At 45.6% G+C, this 23,889-nt stretch overlaps 1 protein-coding gene across 20 annotated transcripts in view; it reads right to left on the bottom strand.

Moving 5' to 3' along the window:
* Positions 1–23,889, bottom strand: part of Greb1 (gene regulated by estrogen in breast cancer protein) — a 130,780-nt gene that overhangs the window by 82,362 nt on the left and 24,529 nt on the right. For 16 of the 20 annotated variants that reach the window (XR_381189.4, XR_872413.3, XR_381190.4 and 13 more), the window contains one exon: positions 4,165–4,263. The exons of 2 other annotated variants lie outside the window; for them this stretch is intronic. The gene's annotated coding sequence lies outside the window, so the exon portion shown is untranslated. Of the gene's footprint in view, positions 1–183; positions 360–4,164; positions 4,264–6,475; positions 6,558–23,889 lie in introns of those variants that run through there. 2 more of the 20 variants (NM_015764.4, XM_006515095.3) reach the window with 2 other exon arrangements.

The raw sequence follows: 23,889 nt of genomic DNA on the forward strand, positions 1-23,889 counted from the left end.
ACCACGGCAAAGAGTCCCAAAGACATAATTAAGTGTGCTTCCCTCTGGTTATGGACCCCACCATCAGCAGCACCTTACAAGAGGCTAATAATCTCAACTAATCTGCTTATCCCAGCCAACACTGCCATAAATAAGTAAGAGCCAACACAGACCTCTTCAACCCCAAAGTCAAATCCACCATACCTTCCAGAGAGCTGGTCACTTCAGGCAGCCCCTAAACCAACAAGCTAGGAGCAGGTTGCAAATCCCCATTAAGGGCAGGAAGCACGAAGTGGCTCACCCGCCTCCCTCAGCCGGCACCTTTGATCTGCCTGGGAGAACAGGACACAGGACAGGACAGAGCGGGCTGCTCTCTTCCACCCTGATACATGGCAGGGAGCCCGGGGGTGGGGGTTGGGGGGTGTCGACCTGACACCATTAGCTAAGGAGCCCTGACACTGACTGGTATCAGAGCTGGCATCTGCAGCCACGAAGTGCGGCAAACACTCCCCACAGAAAAGAAAGGGGAAATTGGCAGTTCAGAGCTCCATCTGCCCCACTCCTACTGGGTCAATGTTTTCAGAACTGAAGCGCTTATGGGTCACAGCGCTCTCCAGGCAGGTACATAGCAATCCATTGGTCGAATCACAGGCAGTTCAACTGGTCTTTTTTTTTTTTTTTTTTTAAAAAAAAAAAAAAAAAAAACCAACATAGAAGTTTCTGTCCTTGGGAGTATGAAACCAAGTATGCTAGTGTGGAGAACAAAGGGTGGTGGTCAGAGCTCGGCTATGCAGGGCGGTGTCCCTGTCAGCACTGGCACGAACCAGAAGCAACCAGTGTCCCTCAGAGTCACCGCCTCCTAAACACAGGGTGCATCCTGGCACCTGGAACTCCTTTGAGAATCACAAGGGGCATCACTTTTATTTATTTAGTTAGTTTTGTGGCAGGTGCGTCTATAATGCGAGCACACATGAGAGGGCATTCGTGTGGAGGTCTGGGGACAAACCACACCTGGCTTCTTCATGGGTTCCGGGGATCTGAACTCAGATTGCCAGTCTTACACTATACATGCTTTCACCCACTGAGCATCTCCCTGGCCCTGAGGACATTTGTCAGCTCTTTCATTTGCATCATTTTGGTTTTACTGAATGCAAATCTTTGAGCAAACCCCAGCTGGTATTTAGAGCCCTCTCTGCATTTCTTCTATGAATACAGGGCTCTAAACTGAACCCTAACTGCAAAAGGAAGGAAGGGAAGGGAGAGACAACTCTCCCTGTGGTGGACAACTTTAGCCTTTAGCCTTTGTCTGCCTACAATGATGACTTACTTGGATACATGGTGGGGATTTCAATGCCATTTTCCTTCCTATGTGACAAAATCTAAAAGTTGAATTATTCTCAATATTGCTCAAGTCAACAAAGGCAGTTCCTAGATGTTTCAAAATACCATTCCCCCAAAGTACCAGGTACACACCTGCATACCCCCACTACCCCCAGCTATACCTAAGCAATGATCATAGAAATTGTCAACTGTGGAGCAGCGCCCCCTGGTGGTCCTGCTCGGCAAGATTGGAGAGCTCTGAGGCAGCTTTGTGGGGTCTCTGTCCTCATCATTATCCTTCAAAGGAGTTGGGAAAAAGACCACCACACATAATGCATCTGCAACCTTCTGCCAGAGCACTGTTGGTGCTGCTAAGAAACTTGGAGCTAAGGAAATGTCCAAGCAGGAGGAATATCTCAGGTAACCTACAGCACCCACATACAACGAAAACTGCATGAAGGCACTGCAAATAACCTCTTAACTGTAACATCGAGCAAGAGATTTATTTATGGGCTGAGGCTATGTCTCAGGAGTGGAAGGCCTGCCTAGAAGCCTTAAGTTCAGTCCCCATACAAGGATACAAAGAAAGAAGGAAGAAAGGAAGGAAGGAGGGAGGGAGGAAAGAAGGAAGGAAAGAGAGAGGGACAGAGAAAGGGTGAGAGAGGGAGAAAAGGAGAGACAGAGGGAAGAAAATAAAGACTTAACACTGCTACTGTGAAACTAGATTGATGGCTTAGTGGCTAGGAGCACTTGCTACTCCTGCAGAGGACGCAGGTTCGATTCTCAGTACCAACATAGTAGCGTTCAGCTGCCTGTAACTCCAGTTCCAGGGAAGCCTATGTTCTCCTCTGGCCTCTGTGATCATCACAGGGAAACGGTGCACTGGCATACATATAACATAACAATTCTATAGCTATATACTGCATCCTTTACATTATTATATATGTGTTTAGACATACATTATACTATATTCTCATTACTGTAATGTTTCAATTGTAACACAGAGATAGATGATTAAGCAGCAGTTTGTATACCATGCGCTCCAGGTCCTGAACTGGTTTGTACCCTTAGTCACTAGGTGTTCCACCCTGAGCAACTTAAGCACAATGCACCTCAGTTTCCCAAACCTGAAAACAGAAAGAAAAGAGAGGCGCTGTGTGGATTCAGTAAGTTACTAGGCACAGAGTGCTCGCTCAGCAGGGGTAAAGCCAAGACCACCACCAATAAGCTCTCAGCCTGCGGATATGCAAATATCATAAAGAGACAGACAGAAAACCCACTGCAGCCACCTCTACATAAAGGAGTTCAAGTGTTTGTAGGTGTTTCTCATTTTTGCTCTAATCAATTAACATTTTTAAAGATTTATTTATTTATATGAGTACACTGTAGCTGTCTTCAGACACACACCAGAAGAGGGCATCGAAACCCCTTACAGATGGTTGTGAGCCACCATGTGGTTACAGGGAATTGAACTCAGGATCTCTGGAAGAGCGCTCTTAACCTCTGAACCATCTCTCCAGCCCCCCAGTTAACTTTTGAAGTAGGTTTACATTAGCCTACAAATGTAAAGACTTTAGCAAAGCAGGGCTTGCTTTTCCCTCCCTATCAAGATAGACTTGTGACCAGCATATCGAGAGGGGAGGCATGGGAGGTGACAGCAAGGCAGAGAGAGCCCCCCCTCACCCTGCCACCACTGTTCAGCAATGTGAGGGTGTGGCGAGAATTGTACTCCTGATTTAAATCTCAGCCCCTCCCTTCTTCATCTCAAATGCTGTGCTGTCCTGGAAAAGCCCCTTCCACGTACACAGAACACTGAGGTCATGGGCACAGCCATCACGCCAACTGCTACCACATCAGCTTTTATTTTTCACTCCCAACCACAAAGACTAGCAGTAATGACCTTCAAGAGGCACCACAGTCTCTGCTTATTCAACAGAATGCTCCAGAAACCAATGATAACCACCATCAACAAGTAAACATGCCTTGAGCTTGGCTAAACATGTCCCTGAGCAATTTTCAGACCACTTTAGGACACGAAGCGCCACAGGAACACTCAGGGAGATGCGGCCACCCAGCACCTGTCAGATGCTTTCTGGAGATGGAAGCTGCACTCCCCTGCCTTGCTGGGTGCTCACCTCTGCTCTGCTATAAAGCCCTTACTCTCTATTCAGAATATGAACTCCTACTCATTCTTCAATACCCAGCTCAAGTACCACTTCCAAGGTATGGTGGATCTGCTTCCAGTACAGAACAGAATCCCCTCCCCTGCCTTCTTCCTTCACAGCCCTACTATTCCTGGTATAGGCTCATGATCTGCTCTCTCAGAACACTCATTCTGTGTGCTTGGCTGTCTCCCCTAACATGGGAGAATCCGCAAGAGAACATAGGTGTGTCTATCCCATGCCAAACAAAGTGCCTGGGAATAAAAGAGATCTGTGCAAGTGCTTGGCTCCTAAGCTCCAGCCTCACACGACAGAGTATTTAGAAGAGCATATTTGCAGTGGGTGCCTTCCACTGGGAAAGAAGAAGGAGAAGGGGACGGGGAAAGGAGAAGCAATGAGCTCAAAGCAACAATGAAAACAACAACCACAAAGCAGGAACACTTCAAATGCCCATATTTAGGAAAAATATTATAAGCCTAACAAAATTATTGTGCATAGTCAGAAAGTTAAGAAAACAAACTAACTAGTGTCCACAGAGCTGGTGTAAACTAGGGGATACTTATGGAAAGTCAAGGCCCTGGTTTCTCCATCTAGCAAGAGTATGCTCAGACCCTTCCCTTGAATTAGTGAATTCCAGAATCCTGGGGCTCAAAGTGGCAAAGAAATCATTCAATCCATTTGAATCAATAAGCAAATTATTTACCTTTCATTTATATAGAACTCAATCAACTGTCATCCTGTGGGCTAGGTGCCAGGATCAAAGAGCAGAGAGAGCTGTCCTTCCTTCTAGAAACGTAGCCAACTGAAAGACATTAACAAACAGAAACAGAGACTTAAACATCTGGTCTGACAATGAATCTCCACCTTCGCACCCACCATAAGTGACCCTTCCTGAAATCATTCAAAAGCTATCTAGTTTTAGGACCCATGGGGTAGCTCAGGGAATAAGGCTGATTGCTGCCAGGCCTGATGCTCTGAATTCAATCCCCAGTGACCCGCCTGGTAGGAGAGAACCAATTCCTACAAGTTGTCTGCTGACTTTCATATGGCTGCTCTGGCCTGTGTGCACACCCCTCCAACACACACAGAGACACAGACACAGACACAGACACAGACACACACACACACACACACACACACACACACACACACACACACGCGCGCGCTAATAAATTACAATAAAACAAATTCTTTTTGAGACACAGTCTCACTCGGTAGCCCGGACTGGAACTCATGATGTAGATCTTACAAAGGCATGGGCCACTTCCTTTTCTCCTTCTTTCCCAGTGAAAGGCATGCATTGCAAATAAGCTCTTCCAAAAACTCTTTGTCCTGTGAGGCTGGAGCTCAGGGGCCAAGCATTTGCATAGATCTATTTTATTCCCAGGCACTTTGATTGGCATGGGATGGACACATGTACATTCTCCTGCAGATTCATCCATGTTAGGGGAGACAGCCAAGCACACAGACTAAATGCTTTGAGAGCAGAACATGTAGTCACTATGTCGATCTCACAAAGGCATGAATATGTGCCTGTTCAAAATAAATAGATGAGTGGGTGGGTGGATGGGTGGATGGGTGGGTGGATAGATGATAGATAGATGAGATAGATAGATAGATAGATAGATAGATAGATAGATAGATAGATAGATAGATAGATAGATAGATAGAGAGATAGAGAGATAGAGAGATAGACAGACTGATAGATTCAAGATGACCCAATCTGTTTGTTTGTTTGTTTGTTTGTTTGTTTGTTTTTAAGCTTTTAAATGGGCAATACGAAGCAAGTGAATCTACACAGCACCTAGCTGGGCTGAGCTACCTAGAAACACACAAACCATACATGCACTGACACACTTCAAGACCCACCAACTACTCCAGCGAGTATATAGATATAAAATCTGCCCTGCACATGGGGTATTAGAACTTTCCACAGATTTCTACAGCTCCTTTCTTCCTCTAAACCACAGAAACACAGGCTACTTCCAGTGGCTACCTGCACCTGTATGACTTCATCAAATTTACCTATGCCCTTCAAGGTAGCAGTTTGTATTCACTGTGGGGTTTGTGGGTTGTTTTGTTTTGTTTGTTTGTTTGTTTGTTTGTTTGTTTTGTTAACCATTTTCACATGTGTAAGACACACTACCCTTTTTATCAGTATTTTATCAGTATTTTATCAGTATTTTATCAGTATTTTATCTCTTTTCAAAATGTGCCGCTAATGACTTGTATCCTTAAGCGTAGGTTGTTATCACAGTCTCCCGTGACGCAATGATTTTTAAGAACACCTACGTCATAGCCTAAACAACTATATCTGTATCCCCCCCCCCCACTTGGAGTAAGAAATCATATCTGTATTCTTGCAATGAGATACAGGTAGAATGCTTGTCTGGCATGCACAGAGTTTAGGTTCAAGCCCCAGCACGGCAGAAGTCAAGTATAGTTATACGCCCATGATCCCAGCACCCAAGAGGCAGGAGGGTGAGGAGTTCAAAGTCATCTTTGATGCTATGTAGCAAGTTCAAGGCCAGTCTGACAGATATGAGGTACTAGAAAAAAACAAAAACAAAAAAACAAAAAACAACAACAAAAAAAACAAACTTAAAAGTTTCTGATTTTATGCATCTATGTGAAGAACAAATGGAAGGCCAGGATGACAAAATGCTGGTGTTGGCTATAACAACAAAAGCAACAATAACAAAAACAAACAAACAATCAAACAAGGACTCCACATAAACTCCACCCACACATTCCTACCCTAACTCGGAGCTTTCCCCACCTGCCTGGCTCTCTGCAATGACTCTCTTCTGGAAGCAGGACCCATACTTGAGGTTTGGTTCTACAAAAGAAAGCCCTTCTCACTTGGTCTCTTTCCTCCGTCAAATACAAAATAAAAGTTCAGACCTCACAGTGAAATGTCTATCCCTGGCATAGGTTACAGGAAAATAGTCTCCAGGGAAGCTTTGGGACATCTGTGCCTGGGTTCCAGGCCCATCCTTCTCACCCACTGTTACCTTGTGACCCGTGGCAGATCCCATGCCTCTGCCCTCCGACCTCCTTGGAAGTACATGAAGATAATGATGCTTTATGGGAGCTCTGTGGGGATTAAGTAGAATGACGCACTTAGCAGTGGTTGCTGGCAGTATTTGTCCTTTTCTTAAAGGTTAATTTCTTTTAGGTGTACGAGTAGTTTGCCTGCATGTATGTGTGTGTACCACGTGTGTGTACCTGGTGCCCATTCTGGCCAGGAGAGAGGATTGAATCCCCTGGCACTGGAGCTACAGATGGCTGTGAGCCATCACGTGGGTGATGGGAATCAAACTTGCATGTTCTGCAAGAGAAGCCATTGCTTTGAACCACTGAGCCATCTCTCCAGTCCCTGGCATTATTTAAAATGAAGATTATAAATCCCTCTGTCAGTCATAAACATACTTCCTCATCTGTCTTGTGCTGTTTGCCTACGTTCAACCCCCACCTCCTGTCTTTTGAACCTAGAACTTAAAAACTGGGTCTTTGGGAGGCGAAGAAACCTTTGAACTGTGGGGACTCACTCTGGGTCCATATCAGCCAGTCTCTCTCAAGGTCTTTTCCTTCCACTAGTGTCGTTGCTCACTCACTCTCCCTCAGGCAAACATTTAGGGGTATCTGATATATAATGGGGATGAGTGGCCACTCCCCAGAGCCTTCATTTTCTCAGCAAAATGAGGTCTAAAATACGCCTAGAAGACCGTTGAGCTGAAGAGTTTTAAAAGATAGTGACATCCTACCAAATCTTTGATGAACCGTGTCATGTCCTAGACGCCCTGCAAAGGCAATCCACACAGAAACACATAAGCCACACCCCTGTCCCACCAGCTCTCCAGCATCAGTAACATGACAGCCTTGGTACCCACTAATGCCGGTAAGGATGGACCCAGCTCACTGCTTGGAAGATGCACATCTCCCTCCTCCTACAGAGCCAGACAGGCTCGGGCATGTATCCCTAGCTGTGAAACAATGAGTCTGATTACGAACTTACACTGAAGAGGCTCTGGCTGCCTAGGTGACTCTGCACTGCCAGCTGCCACAATTAGAAACATTCCAGGCAGTTCTAGGTCAGGATGACCCAGCTGCTACAGTTTTGTTGTTGTGTTGTTTTGAGGTTTTTTTCCCCCCACTGATACAGTTTGCGGTGGATCTTCCAACAACAGCTTAAGGAGAGATAAGAATTCAGTGGCTTTTGCTCAAAGCAACAATGTTATGAACTCTGCCCTTGAGACACAGGCAGGTCCCAGTCAAGGAAACCATGAACACTTTTATGTCTCTGGCTACAACTGACCATGAGTATAATTTTCAGAGACCTCCCAGTCCCCACTGAGCGCACCACAATTTCTCAGTAACAGAATTCCTTGCAAGAGATCCTACCCATCCCCCAACATAGAGCACACATAAATAACATGAGGGTCTCTGAGGAGATTCTCCAGTAAGGGAGCGAGGAAAACAAAAACAAGAAAGCAATGAATGATCCTGAATATCAGATCCCTGCCAAAACTTTGCAGGGGAAAAAAATTAACGTTTTCCACATTATTCTTGCTAGCATTAACTCATTACTATGGTTGGCTTCTACACGTCTAAGGTGAGCTATTCAAATAGTGAGATCCGTGAACGGTAGCAGGGAAGAGCATGCGCTCAGGTGAGAAGCTGCAGCCCTCACATCTTTAGCACATTCTATAATTGTCAGTTGTTTGTCTGAGACGCATCTTAGTAGCTCAGGCTAGCCTCAGACTCACCATATGGCAAAAGCTGACCTCAAACTCCTGATCCTCCCCCTCCAAGTACCACCATGCTCTCTTGTTCATTAATATATAGGGGAAAAGCTGGAAGGAAGTACACTAAAATGTGAACAAGGTATGTTAGCGAAGCAAAATTATAGGCACTTTTAGTTCTTCTTCCTAATTTGTATCCTCTGTCGTTACTTGGTTTTGCTTATGCAAATGACCACAAGCAATTTTTAAAACATGTTTTCTGTGTCTGAGTGTTTTGCATATATATATATATATATATATATATATATATATTCCATCATCCCAAGTAATCAAGAACCTGAACTTTATCCTAATATTTTTAAGACAGGATCTTCCTATGTAGCCTTGGCTGTCCTAGAACTCATTCTGTAGACCAGGCTGGCCTTGAACCCACAGAGCTCCACCTGCCTCTGCCTCCCCAGTGCGGGGCTAAAAGCCATGCGCCACAGCGCCCAGCCTGGATTTTATGTCTTATTTGTCCCTTGTTTTCCTTCTTGTGTGTTACATGGTTTTCAATGTAACTTATTTCATTCTCAGCTTAGACTTCATTTAACATGGACTTAACCTGATTTTTTTTTCTGGTTTGCAAAGGTCAATTTTAATACATGTAGGAATACCTGAGGTGTCTTGTTAAAATTCTGTTTCAGTAGATCTAGGCTAGAGCTGAAAATACCATCTCTTTCCTTTAAACAAAACACACACACATACACACATACACATACACACACACACACACACACACACACACACACATAAATAAATATTTATTTCTTTACTAGAGAGAGGCATGTGGTTATCACAGCTCCCTGGGGACCAGGTCCTATGGAGGCCAAAGGTCAGCTTTCAGGAGCTGGCTCTGGACTCACACCTTCTTGAGGTCTCTCTTGTATCTGCCATGCCGCGTTCTGCAGACCATCCTGTCCACAAGCCTCCTGTCAGTCTCCTGTCTCTGTCTTCCATCTCACAGTAGCAAGACTAGGATTAAGACATGCAACACAACACCCGGCTTTTTACGTGGTTTCTAGGGAGTGATGGAAACTAATCCTTCATTCCACTTAATTACTGAATGGCTTCTGCAAAGTTTATGGAAGTCCTTCTTGTTTTTATAAGATTTATGTACATGCATATTTTGCCTGTACACACACATACACACACACATACACACACATACACACACACGGTGTGTATATATATATATATATATATATATATATATATACACATATGTGTGTACATATATACATATATATTGTATGGGTATATATATGTGTGTGTGTGATATGTATATATGATATATGTGTGCATTACACACACATACATACATACACATACATGCATATATATATATATATATATATATATATATATATATATGTGTGTGTGTATGTGTGTGTGTGTGTGTGTGTGTGTATGGTGTATGGGTATATATATATGGTGCATATATATATTTGTGTGTGTGTGATATGTATATATATGTGTGCATTACACACACATATACATATATACATACATACACTTGCATGCATACACACATATATACATATAAACATATATATACATACCATGTGCATGCAATGCCCTCAGAAGAAGGCATCATATTCCCTGGAACTGGAGTGTCGGAGGGTTATGAGCCACCTTGTGCCAGGAACTGAGCCCAGGAGCAGCCAGTGCCCTCAATCACTTAGCCATCTCACCTGCTCTTTCTGACTACTCTTTCAGGACAAACATGTGCACACAGGCAAGTGACTCTCTCCTCATTTGATCTTCTTAATGACCTTATAAGATGGGTATTTAACCTTACTTTTTGATACTTTGTTTGTTTGTTTGTTTTGACTTTTTTGTTTTGACTATTTTATTGTTGCTGCTCGCCTGTTGAAATCAGAACCCACTCTGTAGAAGGGACTAGGCTAAAACTCACCATATAACCCAAGCTGGCTTCTAACTTACCATCCTCCTGTGTCAGCCTCCTAAGAGCTGGGGTCTCATGCATCTCTATTAACCCAATTCTAAGTAAGAAAACTTTATTATAGACTTATTGATGATGCTGGGGATTGAACCCAGAGTCTTGGATGTACTAGGCAAGCACTCTGCCACTGAGCTACATCCCTGGCTAGGAAAATGAACCTTGGCATACATATATCAGTTCACACAAGTATTCACAGTCCAGATTTCTCCCAGGACATTCAAACTCCATACATTTAAATTTTCTCTGTAGATTTTTCGGACAGCAAAGGGCTGAAAACCACTATCCAGTTCAAGTCCCTCAGTCTTATAATAGGAAACAGTATTACATCAGAGGCAGAGAATACAGCACTGAATTCCAGGAATTCACTGCTTTCAGCTAGGATGTGTGTACTTTGTAAGTTGTCATCTGCAATACATTAGGAAAGTATCTCCCATAAGGAACTTCTGTGTGTGTGAATTTGGAGTTGATGCAAAGCTACAAACCTGCATCCTATCAGAACAGTGCCCACCGGGATTTCTGTAACATCGTTTTCAGACACAGAGCAAAAACCTTAATTCAGGACCCTTGCCCAACAAATGCAGCAAGATCCAGACTTTTCCAACACAACCTCTCTGCACCACTTCCCTGTGCTATATACCTGGTTAAAGAAATGATTTCACAACCCCAGACAACTGATCTTGAGATTGTATGTTGGCTCCACAGTTATTTGCACAAAGGAGATTAGCCTTCATAAAAGCTAAGGGGAAGGGAAGTCACAGGCTAGAAGGACTGGTTGCCCCTACAGCAGTTTGGGATGTTGTACCACAGAACAATAGAGGTAGTAGGCTTTAGCACTTGGGACTGGGGACACAGTCCTGGACCAGCCTGCCTATTTCCTTGGAGCATCAGTCTCACCAATTACCCCTATTCTGTTTCTGTCATCCCACAAACCAGGAACTCCAGTCAGGCCAAGAGACATGCTGTTCACCAATGCCCTAGCTCTACCTCCCACTCAAGTTTCACAAGATTCTTTCAACATTGTGAAGCCCCAGGAGGGGCGGGACCCCCAAGAGTGATGACCTCATCTCATCACAAGAAGCAGGAGTCTGTGTACGTACAATTGGCAGGAGTCTTGACCAAAGGCTCATGGAACTCAAGAGAGGCTGTCATTTCTAAAAGGAAATACACATGAAGCAAGAACACACCTTACACACTTGTTAAAGTGGGCAGCACTAAATCCTTAGTGTGCTGTTAGACTGAGTGTAGGGAAACACTCCCTTATGGGTAGGCAGGTCAGGTTGCATGGACTGAAAACCCAGCACTGGTGGCTTGACCTCCGAGGTCTGTCTTGCAATGACTTCAGTGACCAAAGCTCCTTCAGCTATTTGCAGACAAGAGACTGCTTCCTACTCCAGACCAGAAGGAGGAGTAGGGCAAAGGATAAAAGGAAGACCCCATACCAGAAAACAACTGCTTTTCCAGAAGCCCTACGCAATTCGTTCTGCTGACAAAGCACTGGCAACTTCAATTCCCAAGGGCATTCAGCTGGGCACTTTCTATGCTAATACAGACAGGGCTCAAGATAGAGGAGTGGGCAGTGCTGTCTGACACAGGTGGCCTTGGAGTCCAGCGTCTGTTCAGCCCTTGACCGAGGAGATGAGTGATGTGTTTTGGAAAGCAGGACATGGGAAGCCACGATAAGACCAAACAGACCAAGGCCAAACCCATCCCAGACTTGGAGGTCGCGCTGACCCTTCTGGAAGAAGAGGATGTTCAGACAGGCCTCTCGCAGCACTGTGGGTGAGGACAGTTTGTGAGCCTGCAGAGGTGGCTCTTTCCAGCTCATGAGCATAACACAAAGACTGCCCAAACAGGACACGCCCACCTGGGTGTCACACATCACCTCACTCCATCACCACATAATCCCAAGAGGGTTCACACAAGGCCACCCAAGGAGGAGGCGCGAGATGAACCCGTTACACTCCCAAACCATGGTCTCCTCACCTTCTCTCTTGTTCAGTTTCATCTTGAGAGACCAGGCACGGCCCTGTCTCCATTCTGTTTACACCAGAGCTGTGGCAGACTGAGCTTTCACTCCAGGCATTCCTGGCAAGCAGGATGACTGCCTGCTCTCACTGTGGCTTTGCCCTCCAGAGCCTCAGAGCCCTCTGCCTGCCCTAGCACTTAATCACTGTGGTCTCTGGGTGACACCGCTAGGTCTGCTAGGTCTGGTCTAGCTGAAAGCAGCCTCAGCCTGTCCAGAACATCTCTTAAAAAGCACGCACTGCAAGGAGTTCTTTGTTGGTGTCCATCACTGGGCTCCTTCACATTAGGATTCACGTTATCACACAAGAGGTCAATTTAAAGTCTAATTTTAGGGCTGAGGAGAAACTCAGTGGGCAGAGCTCTTGTCGTGCAAGCGTGAGGACCTGAGTTCAATCCCCAGCACTGGGAAGGTGGAGACATGTGACTCCCTGGAGTAGGCTAGACAAGCAACCTAGAAGGAGTGAGAGAGAACCGATCCCCCTCCCCCAAACACATCTAATTATCCTAATAGCATGTTGACATGGGCTGGACATTCCAACTTGGGAACTGACAATGCTGGTCTGCCCTCCTGGCTTCTCCATCTCCTCTAGGCACTGATATAGACATGATGTATGCAAAGCAAATGGTGTGGTTTAGAGAGTGTAGCATCATCTGGTCCTTCCTGACAAGGACAGCCAAAGACCTGTCATCAAAAAGATGAGACTGGAGTTAACAAAATTGTCAACTGGGTAAAGGCATTTGCCACCAAGCCTGACAGCCCGAATTTAATTCTTGGGACCTACCTAGTGGGAAGGAGTGAACTTTGACCTACACACATGTATGCACACATGCATGAGAGCACACACCCACACACAAACACAAAGTAAATAAATCAACTTTTATTGAAAATAGATTCTCTCAGAAGAACATCCCAACCACAGCTTCCCCTCCCTCCATTTCTTCTAGCTCCCCCTCATCTCCCTTTCCCCCAGGTCCACTGCCTCTCCATTTCCTCTTCAGAACAGAACAGGCCTCTAAGAGACAATAGACAGACAAGATACAGTAAGACAAGGAGAAAGCCCTTATATCAAGGCTGGACGAGACAACCCAGAAGGAAAAAAAGGGTCCCAAGAACAGGCAAAAGAGTCAGAGACTCCCACTCCCACTGTAACGAGTCCTGTAAAATACCAAGCTAACAGTCATAACACACACAGAGGACCTGGTGCAGACCCATGCCCTGTGCTGGCTGTTTTAGTCCCTATGAGCCTATATGAGCCCTGCTTAGCTGATTTAGTGAGCCATGTTCTCCTGCTGTCCTCCATCCCCTCTGAGTCCTATAGTCTTTCTACACACACACACACACACACACACACACACACACACACACACACGTAAAGTAAATAAATAATTTCCTTACAGAAAACATAAAACTCCTAAGGGCATTTTGTATGCAAAAAGTCACACTCTTGTATTTTATGAATATTCTTTCCTATTTCATCCCTTTCTGTATTTGAGCTAGAATACTATTCAAGTCCTATTCAAAGTGACCCCAATTATTAGCAGTTTGGTGTAAAGTGCTTTGGCAGAAAAGGGCTGGACCTGAACTCAGCACAGCCCTCTCTAACCGTCCTCTGGCTCTGCTGCTCAGCTAAGCTGTATCTTGTTAGGTATCCTAGCCCTAGCTTTGGAATTCTAGTATATAGACAAGATGAAAAACCCCAGAGAGCAGCTAAATGTACCTTTAAAGAAAAATAACTATGGCTATATACCAAAGAATAAATTTGATATAGTTTGTTTTAGATAGTCTCACTTAGTAGCCCAGGCTGTCCCCGAAAACATTTTGTAGCCCTGGCCAGCCTCATATCTATGATGATCCACCTGCTAAACCTCCTGAAAGCTAGAATACATACAGGAGCCACCACTGCTGGTAGGTAGCTGCTGCTGCTGCTGCTGCTGCTGCTGCTGCTGCTGCTGCTGCTGCTGCTGCTATTGCTGCTATTGCTGCTGTTGTTGTTGATATAGTTAATGGTGGTTGTGAGGTTTGGGGGTGGGATAAGAAGATTGAGACAGGATCTTACTACATAACCCTTTGTTGAGTTGGTACTAACTCTGATAACCCAAGCTGGTTTCAAATTCACAGCAATCCTCCAGCCTTGGTCTCCCAAGTAATAAAGTTACAGATGTAAGACACTACACCCACCAGCCTAGTACATTTCAAATGTGTTCCCTGTCCACTTTCAATGATTATAAAGTTATACATTCCTTCCTGAATGGATCTTCATATTCCTACCAACCTTGACATCAGAAACCTTTGCTAGAGAGGCCACTTCCTTTTGTAGATTCTCCGCCATAAAAGAGGGTAATTGCCAGTAATTTGATGTGCAAGTATCAGTTTGTTTGTCATAGGCTCTTTAGTTCATTTGTTCATGAAGAATGGACAATAAAACACCTACTGAAAATGAATGACCAAAAGAGAAAACAAACTTCTCCTTGGGAAAGTCTCCAGTCCCATGAAGTCCCAGTTCCCTGCAGTTGTTCCTAAGTTCATCAGTCCTAGTTCTCCAGTGTCACAGAAATAAGAACTACTAGCATGGGCTGCAGGAGAACTAGGATATGAAACAGGGTGGGAAATTAGGGAAATGGTTCAGGCAGTGAAAGCTCCTGCTGTGCAAGGATGAGGACCTGAGTTCGAATCCCCAGCACCCATGGAAAAGCTGGGTGTGTTTGTACTTGTGTCTATAATCCCAGCACTGACAGGTAACAAGATGAAGATCCCTGGGGCTTGATGGCCAGTCTATATGGAATATTGAGCCTCAGGTTCAGTAAGAGATTATGTGTCAGGGCACTCAGGCAGAAAATGATAGAGCAAGACACTCAACATTCTCCTCTGACTTCCACATTCAAACACACACAGAGACACAGAGACACACAGACACACAAACACACACACACACAGACACACACACACACAATGGTCAGTATAAGAATCTCTATGTAAATATAAATCATGCACTTTACAGCTGTCGTGAATATACAGATGGACACAGTGGCTACTTCATCACATGATTCCAGGTAAAGAAACTGGCAGGGGAAAAAAAAACAAAACAGTAGAACCAAAACCTTGATGGATTGCAATCCCTTCAGTATCTGCTCTACCACCAGTCACACGGAAACAAGGCACACAGACGAAATGTCAAGGAACAACCACTTAAAATAGCATATTGTCCGAGTGTCCAAGTTCTAACAGCATGCTATGACAGATAATTTATAAGAGTCTGCAGGAAGCCATGACCTTTTGGGTGTTTCTAAAACCAGAAGCAAATAGAGGGGGAAAAAAAGATCACAAAGTATTAGAGAAAGCACTCACACACTGAGCCAAGTCATAATATGCCAGAAAAATGTCTTTAGTGCAGACTTAACAGTGGGCTAGCAAGCAAGTGTGTTACAATCAGAAGTCATAGTAAAGGCCCCTCACTATTTTATACCTACTAGTTTGACATGAGATATTTGTGACAATAGCCATGGTTCCCCCCAAGAGGACAGTGGCCCTCAGGAGTTGCAGAAGGACCCAGAAGTCATTGGATATTCACAGGCACTCACCCATCTGTCCTCTCTGCTAACTCCCCTGAGAACGTATCATAGAGGAGATTACTCTCCTCCAGAGGTTGGGAACTCTATCATTTTCTCTCAGCTTGATCAACAGAGCCTGTCTATCTCAAACTGTGTACCAGCAAAGTGGTTTCCCCATCAATCAAGTGCATTTCCAACCCCCACTGACTACAAAGGTACAAAAAGCCAGAGTCATTTAGAGAGGCTCTTCAGGCCAGATGGAGAGGGCAGCGGGCAGGTCAAGGTCAGAGATCTAAAGCAGTACCTGCCCCCAAAGTCCCCAAGTTTGTCCCAGGAACCAAGCTACTATGCAGATGAGTGAACCACGGTGTGAAGAGTGACCTAGCCCGCCAGGCTTTCAAGAGGACCGCCCTTCCTCTCTGCTGCCCTCACTCTTGATATGTCACTCAGTCTTGAGTCAAGAAGGCATCAATGATGGGCTGAACTATAAAATTCTCCTGTTGAACTCTTATCCCCACAATACAAGCCTCTCAGAAGCACAGTCTGTAGACAAAATCAAATATGAGGTCATAGTGTGGACCTTCTGCTCCAATATGACTGGTAATATTATTTAAAAGGGGAACTTTTAATTTTTAAATTATATATAATATAAACTTTAATTATATAAGATATATATGATGATATATATATATATATATATACACGCACTTGTACACACACAGATATTTTTGCCTCTGTGTGTGTGTGTGTGTGTGTGTGTGTGTGTGTGTGTGTGTGTGTGTGTGTACACGTGCATTTAGAGTCCACAGAAGCCAGTTGGATCCCCTGGAGCTAGAGTTAGAAGTGGTCATATATTACCAATATCCTGGGACTTGAACCCAGGTACTCTGGAAGGGCATAAAGTACTCTTGACAGCTGAGCCATCTCTCCAGCACCTATAAAGGAAATTTTAGACAGACACGTGAGAGAACCATGTGTGGACCAGAGTTGATGCACCCATGGCCAAGTAAGCCTAGAAGCCAGGCTTAGAGCTTACATGTCCCTAAAACCTACAGAGAGACCTGTCCTGGATAACAACCTCACTGAGGCTTCCCATCTCTGGAACTCAGAAAGCATAGATGTACATCGTCCCGGGCCCTCCCCCAGCCTATAACAGCTAGATATGACAGACAGCCTTAGGAAACCTTTGTTGATACCACCAACATGGGGCTTTCCCTATCTGCAACCTTTGCACTCAGTCTGAACCTGAGAGAGGTGGGAATAGGCAATGAGATACAGCATCCTTGAACACATCACTGGGTCAAATTCTCCAGCTATTGGCTTACAACCAACAACGACACAGGCTCTGAGACCACAGGACAACGTCCCACGAGTGCCCATGCCAAGGACCAGGCAGGGCAGCCTTCCACTGAGATACCTTGTCTCCTCAGCCTCCTACAACCCAGTTCTGAGCACCAGAAAAGGTCTCATGTCCTACAGGCAAAAGCCTGTCTCTGACCCTTACCATCCCATAAGGAAGATGAAAATACTCTGATTCTCCCTGGCTCCCCAGATCTCTGTTAAGGACTTACAGTCACCTCCCCAGGCTACTGGAGAACTCCAGAGAATAGATAAGGAACCTTAAGTGTCAGGACACTTCTGCATGCTCTAATAACAGATACCCAGAAACCTGTTCAAAGTCAACTCATCTCAGTCACACTGAGTGAGCACCACCTGCCACCCCATGGTCTTTGTCAAAGTGTAGGCATCAGTGGGGTGGCCCAGGGGTCAGTAGTAAAAAGATTAGTACAAATACCTGTCAGGGCACAACCGAACCAAACCCCACAATCTGGAGAGGGATGGAAACACCCTGCTTGAGGCAGCCACGATATGCTCTCAATATTTGAAAGAGACAGACACATTGGTGGGACAGGTTAGTCAGTAAGGGTTGATCACTGAAGTGAGGAGGAGAGGGCTGGGTGCTCGTGGGATCCGTGAGAAAGGACTGCACAAAGAGTTAAAGGAATCCTGAAGGTTGAATCCCAGCATGGCAATGCTTCACCTTGCATTGCTCCTGGCTTCCCAGGGAAGCATGTGTCTGCGAAGCGTACTCCCAAGTCCTTTTGACTCCTACACCTCACAGCTACAGCCTGGTCTGAGTGGCTAACTTCAGTCGCCTCCAAAGAAAGCCTGGTTCTGTTTAAACAAAGGTGTCCGAGCCAGCTAGGAGGTGGCAGTGACAAGAGACAGCCCGCACAGCAGGTTGTAGCAAGGAAACAAAATGGCTCCAGACGGTGGCGACTGAATGACCTCAAAGAGCCTTGGTTGGGAGATCAAGGGCAGGGCAAGCCTGGCCTTGTAATAGGAACCACCACAAAGTGACCCCATTCTATACTAGCACAACTTCACTCAGATAATTCTGGGCCTACTGCCTGCACTTTCTAGAAACACGGGCAGCAAAGGACACTAGAAACACGGCAGGATTAGGTCACGCATGGTGCACATTAAGGAACTTGGACTTGATCTAGCAGGTAGAACAGAATGGGTCCTCTGCAATGTTCCTATTGTTTCTGGGCAGGAAGACTTCCTTCCACAAAGCAAAACAGCTAGGTTCCTGCCCTCTCCACACCTCACCAAGGAGGAGGAGGGTCTTGTCTCCACAGGAGAAGGCAGCCATGCCTCTTCTTCCAGAGATAAAACAGCTCCAGTCAGAACTCTTCCCAGGACTGGAAGCTGGGCCTTTGCTCCTCCTCCCCCTTCCAGTGGTGAAACCTCTACTTAGATAAACCCCCAGCTGCATGCCTCAAAGCCCTGAGCATTAGCAAGTCCATTTGGCTCTCCCACACAGTCTCAGCAGGAAAGAATAGGAGACTCTCTGCTCCATTTACAAGGCTGGAGTTTGGATAAGGAATGAGAAGATGACTTCCTAGTTCCCAAGCTACCCCACTCACCCCTCCTCTTCTGCCAACTTCTCCCACTCCCAAAAGAAACCATAGCAGAGTTTGAAGACCCTGCATGACAAGACGAGAAAGCACTCTGTGGTTTCAGTGGCCTCAATATGACCCAGGGTGGCACCCTGGTAGGAACCCATTATAACAACCCAGCAAAGGACCCATACCATGGTGTCAGAGAGAAAGAGAGAATAGACTGCCACTCCGAGCAACCCCACCACACACACACACACACACACACACACACACACACACACACACACACACACTGGCAAGAAAATCCCCAACACTTGACAGTTACTTACCTATATGTCCTTGGGACCCCCAGCAGAAAGCTAGAAGTCTGACTCCATTCCAGAGAGCTGGCCCGAGCCTCTGGCAGTTTTGGTTCCCATTACTAGGCTGTCTACACATTTCCACCTTAAGGCCAGACTCAGGTTTGAAAATAAAACACTGGGTCCCAGTGAGGCTTTTCCTAGCTGTATTCCAAAGCATGCAATATCTTCTGTGGCTAACTCAGTCTTAGTGGGCAACTCCATGTGGGCCTTTCCTTCACAAAGCGCAAGGAAAGGGAAAGAGTTCCTCTGCCTCCCGGAGTCTGAATGTGTCACAAACTCCTAGTGGGTTGGATAAGCATACTATCAAAGCACCCTGCCTTTGCTCCCAGGGAAGTATGCTGTCACCTTCTGTTCTCAGAAGAGGGCTAGTGAGTGATCACTCTGGCCACAGAACATTTGCCTGGTCCTTTCAGACAGACTCCCTCCTGGGAGACACAGGAAGTGACAGGAATTCGGCCACCTTGAAGCTACCAACCAAGTCAGTGGCCCTTCCCTCCCTCCGTACTCAAGCCCCCATGGAGAGCCACATGTCATACTGAGATTCCAGCTGAGGGAGGGCCAGATGGTGCTGCCACCACCTCCATGGGAGGATATAGAGGAGACAGGACAGGAGTCACAGTCAGGTTATACCATTTAGGACAGGAAATAAATTTAAAAACCTGATTTCTTCTTGAAGCATCTCAGGTATGGAACAAAGTAATGTCTTCAGTCAACTCAATCATTCATTCTTTTCTATTCATAAGGTTTTCTTCTCACCCCCTGAGCTCTTCTTGAGTACAGCGTGTGTCAGATTTGATCTGTTCCCTCCAGTTGTCACTACTGGTACTCTATACTATTAAAAAAAAAAAAAAAAAAAAAAACCAAAGATCCCTGAGTGGGTAGGTGGATGGATGGATGGATAGATATTGAAAAGCTGATTGGATGAATGGGCACGTGGACATGTAGATGGATGGATAAGTGGCTGGGTGGGTGAATGAGTAGATATGTGGGTGAGTGGATGGACAGTTGGTTGGTGGGCCATCAGGTAAATGGAGGGATGGATAGGTGGATGACAGATGGATGATGAGCAGGTGGGAAGGTAGATGAATGGGTTCAACAAATGGTCCTCAAGTGTCTATCATGTGCCAAGCACAATATGAGCCCCGGGGGATGTAGCAATAGATGGCACCTGAACCCAACTTCAAAGGCACTCATAGAGTAACAAGGGAAACACCACTGATAAACCAGTGCATGGAAAGTCATACAACATGGAGAAGGGAGCAAAGGACTCAGCACAGAGAAAAATTACACAGGCTGAGCCACGAAGACTGGCAAGTGTCCTTTAGTCCCTGGAGCTGCGTGCTTTCCTCAGCCCTCAGGGTTATTCCTTTGGTTGTAATCTCCAGTTTTTCCCCACTAACGAGCCTTCTGCAGTCAAGACCCATCTTCTTTATCTTCTCTTCCCCAAACAGTAACCAAGAAGCATAAAAATCCAACCACACCAACAATAGCAGCAGTAATACGGCATGACACAGTGATAACGTGGTGGATGAAGAGTGCAGGAGTGATGTAGGATTTGGAGTCATGGTTTCTCAACTGGTGAAGTCCAGATTCAACAATGCTAACTCTGACTTGGAGAAACTATTTTCTCTGACCCCGAGTCCCTTGTGCACATGGAGGCATGGGGAAGGTGCCAATAAACCAGCACTGTTTAAATGATTCAATGATACCGCATCATGAGACCTTGTCCCAAAAAGTAAGTACATTTTAAAAGTTGGATATGGACCGGGCAGTGGTGGTGCACGCCTTTAATCCTAGCACTTGGGAGGCAGAGACAGGCGGATTTTGAAGTTTGAGGCCAGCCTGGTCTACAGAGTGAGTTCCAGGGCAGCCAGGACTATACAGAGAAACCCTATCTCAAAAAAAAAAAAAAAAAAAAAAGTTGGATATGATGGCACAACAAAGGCAGATACAAGCAGATCTCTGAGAGCTGGAGGCCAGCCTGGATTACATATGGAGTTCCAGGCCAGCCAAAGTGACATAGTGAAAACCTGTCTATACAAGCATGTATGCATACATACCTAAGGATTCTGTGGGAATTACATACAAACAAATGACTACAATGACCCTCTGCCTCCCCCACACACACACACACACACCTGGTTTCTGTGTCAATCTAAGCCTATATCTTGCTCTCTGGGTATCTTAATACTTCTATCTTAGTTGGGATTTTATTGCTATGAACAGGCACCATGACCGAGGCAAGTCTTATAAAGGACAACATCTATTTGGGGCTGGCTTACAGGTTCAGAGGTCCAGCCCATTATCATCAAGGCAGGAACTTGGCAGCACCCAGGCAGGCATGGTGCAGGAAAAGTTCTACATCTTCATCTGAAGGTTGCTAGTGGAAGACTGGCTTCCAGGCAACTAGGACGAGGGTCTTAAAGCCCACACCCCCAGTGACACACCTACTCCAACATGGTCACACCTTCTAATTGTGCCACTCTTTGGGCTGAGTATATACAAACTATCATACTGGGTTTGGGAACATCATTTATTTTCTGCTGCCTTTGACGTATAGATCACTTGCATCTCATTTGGCCAAGTCTCCCAATCGAAAGGACTCCCTGCTCTCACCCCACCCATCTTGCCATCCTCCTTTAGACTGTGAGTTCCTTTACTCATCTCTATAACCCTAAAGCCCAGCTCAGCACTTGCCAGAGTATCACTCTTAAATCGCTGGCTGAGAGGCTGGGTGTAGCTCAGTGGACAGAATGCTTGACCAGCACGCATGAAGCCCTGGGCTGGACCCCTAGCACTGCATAAAACTCTGCGTGATGGTGTGCACTGGTAATCAACACCAAAAATGTAGAGGCAGGAAGGTCAGAAGTTTAAGATCTTTCTGAGCTACATAACAAGTCTAAGGTCAGTCTGGGATGCATGAGTTCTGGGAGGGAGGGAGGGCTGCATGCATCACTGGCTAAATAAAACATCAGGGTAATTTCTCGCCTCCCCCACCTGCCCCCGTAAGGGAGGCTACAAATACCAAGCCAGGATGTCCTCAGTCAACATCTAAGTTTTTGATACACAAAAGACCAAACCTGGGAATGGTACAGCATGAACACTCAGGATGAAGTAGATGTGAATGATTTTAAGGAAGCCACTGTTCTTACATTCGTTAGGTGGGAGTGAAAACTAACAGTGATCGGGAAATGGAATGTTCTTGTTCACTGAAACATTTGGGAGTCAGAAGAAACCTCAACCCCAAGATGACCAGGGAGGGCTTCCTGGAGGACACGGCCTTGAAGGACCTAAGACTTGAAGGCAACTCAGAGGAAATGAGCTCCAGCTGATGAACGCTTCCCCAGATGCCAGCCTCCAACTCCAATGGCAAGCTCTGAAGGTTGGCAGGGTCTTCTTCACATCCTGGAACCAAAACACACCCCTCCAAGATGATCTGGGGGTTCTAAGAGGGGCCCAGGACCACAGGGGGAAAAAAACAAAGGAAATGGCAGGCAGCCACCAGGATCAACCAGGGCATTGTCTGAAAGCCCGCCTGGGCTGCTTGCCCACTAGAACTACAAACAGGAAAATATTGGCCCCACAAAAACCTTTAACATTTTTTCATTTGGCTCAGACAGAGACAGTCTAGTCGTCTGCCTCTGCAGGCCAGGGGTGTGTTGTCAGCATCTGACAGTCTTTCTGCTCCCATGGGTGCCTTCTCCCTTACTGCCCTGTCATTGAAAAATCTATCTTCGTTTACACCTGCCACCCAGGATTTTACTGTGTAGCCCTGGCTGTCCTGGAACTTTCTCTATAGACCATGTTGACCTTGAACTCAGAGATTCACCTGCCTCTGCCTCCTGACTTCTGGGATTAAAAGTGTGCCCGACTACCATCTTGCTGGTTTTGTGTGCTTGTATGTGTTTGAATGTTCTACCTGCATGGGTATGTCTCAGCTCTTCTGGACCTGGACTTATAGACAGCTAGACTTACAGGTCCATATAGATGCTGTTGGGAATTGAACCCAGGTCCTTTGGAAGAACAGCCAGTGCTCTTAACCACTGAGTTAACTCTCCAGGCTTGTCTACAAATCTTAAACAATAGTTCAGTAAAACACAAAGGCTGGGTGCATGCCTTTAGCCCCAGCACTTGGGAGGCAGAGGCAGGTGGATTTCCAAGTTCAAGGCCAGCCTGGGCTACAGAGTGAGCTCCAGAAGAGTCACAGCACACTTTCCCTGGGCCAGGCATAACTGTGTCTTACAAAAATCCTCCAGTTGACACATGAGACCTGAAGTCTTTCCTTTTGTCACTCAGGTAAGGAAGGCTCCTATAACAGCTGAGGTCCCAGACACTCCTATCTGAAGAAAAATGGATCCCATAGGTTCATAGGGAGTGGTACTATTAGGAGGTGTGGCCTTGGAGGAAGTATGTCCCTGGAAGGTGGGCTTTGAGGTCTCACATACTCAAGACAGGCATAGTGTCATTCTCTTTATGCTGCCTGCCAATCATGATGTAGAACTCTCAGCTCTGCCAGCACCATGTGTGTCTATAAGCCACCATGCTTCCAGCCATGGCAATAGTGGACTGAACCTCTGAAACTGTAAGCCAACCCCAACTAAACATGTTTCTTTATCAAAGTTGCCATGATCAAGGTGTCTCTTCACAGCAATAAAACGGAGACACTGGGTTATAGACCTACTTAAAGCTCACTGCACATGCTGCCACTTCAAGTAGTCCTTAACAATCCTGGATAGCAAAGGCACGAAATTTGTTTTTGTTTTTGTTTTTGGGAGGTTTTTTAGTAAACATATAAGCTCTCTTGCTTTGACTGTTGTAAAAAAAAAAATCTTGGTG

Source organism: Mus musculus, chromosome 12, assembly GCF_000001635.26.
Source record: "Mus musculus strain C57BL/6J chromosome 12, GRCm38.p6 C57BL/6J".
Taxonomy (NCBI): domain Eukaryota; kingdom Metazoa; phylum Chordata; class Mammalia; order Rodentia; family Muridae; genus Mus; species Mus musculus.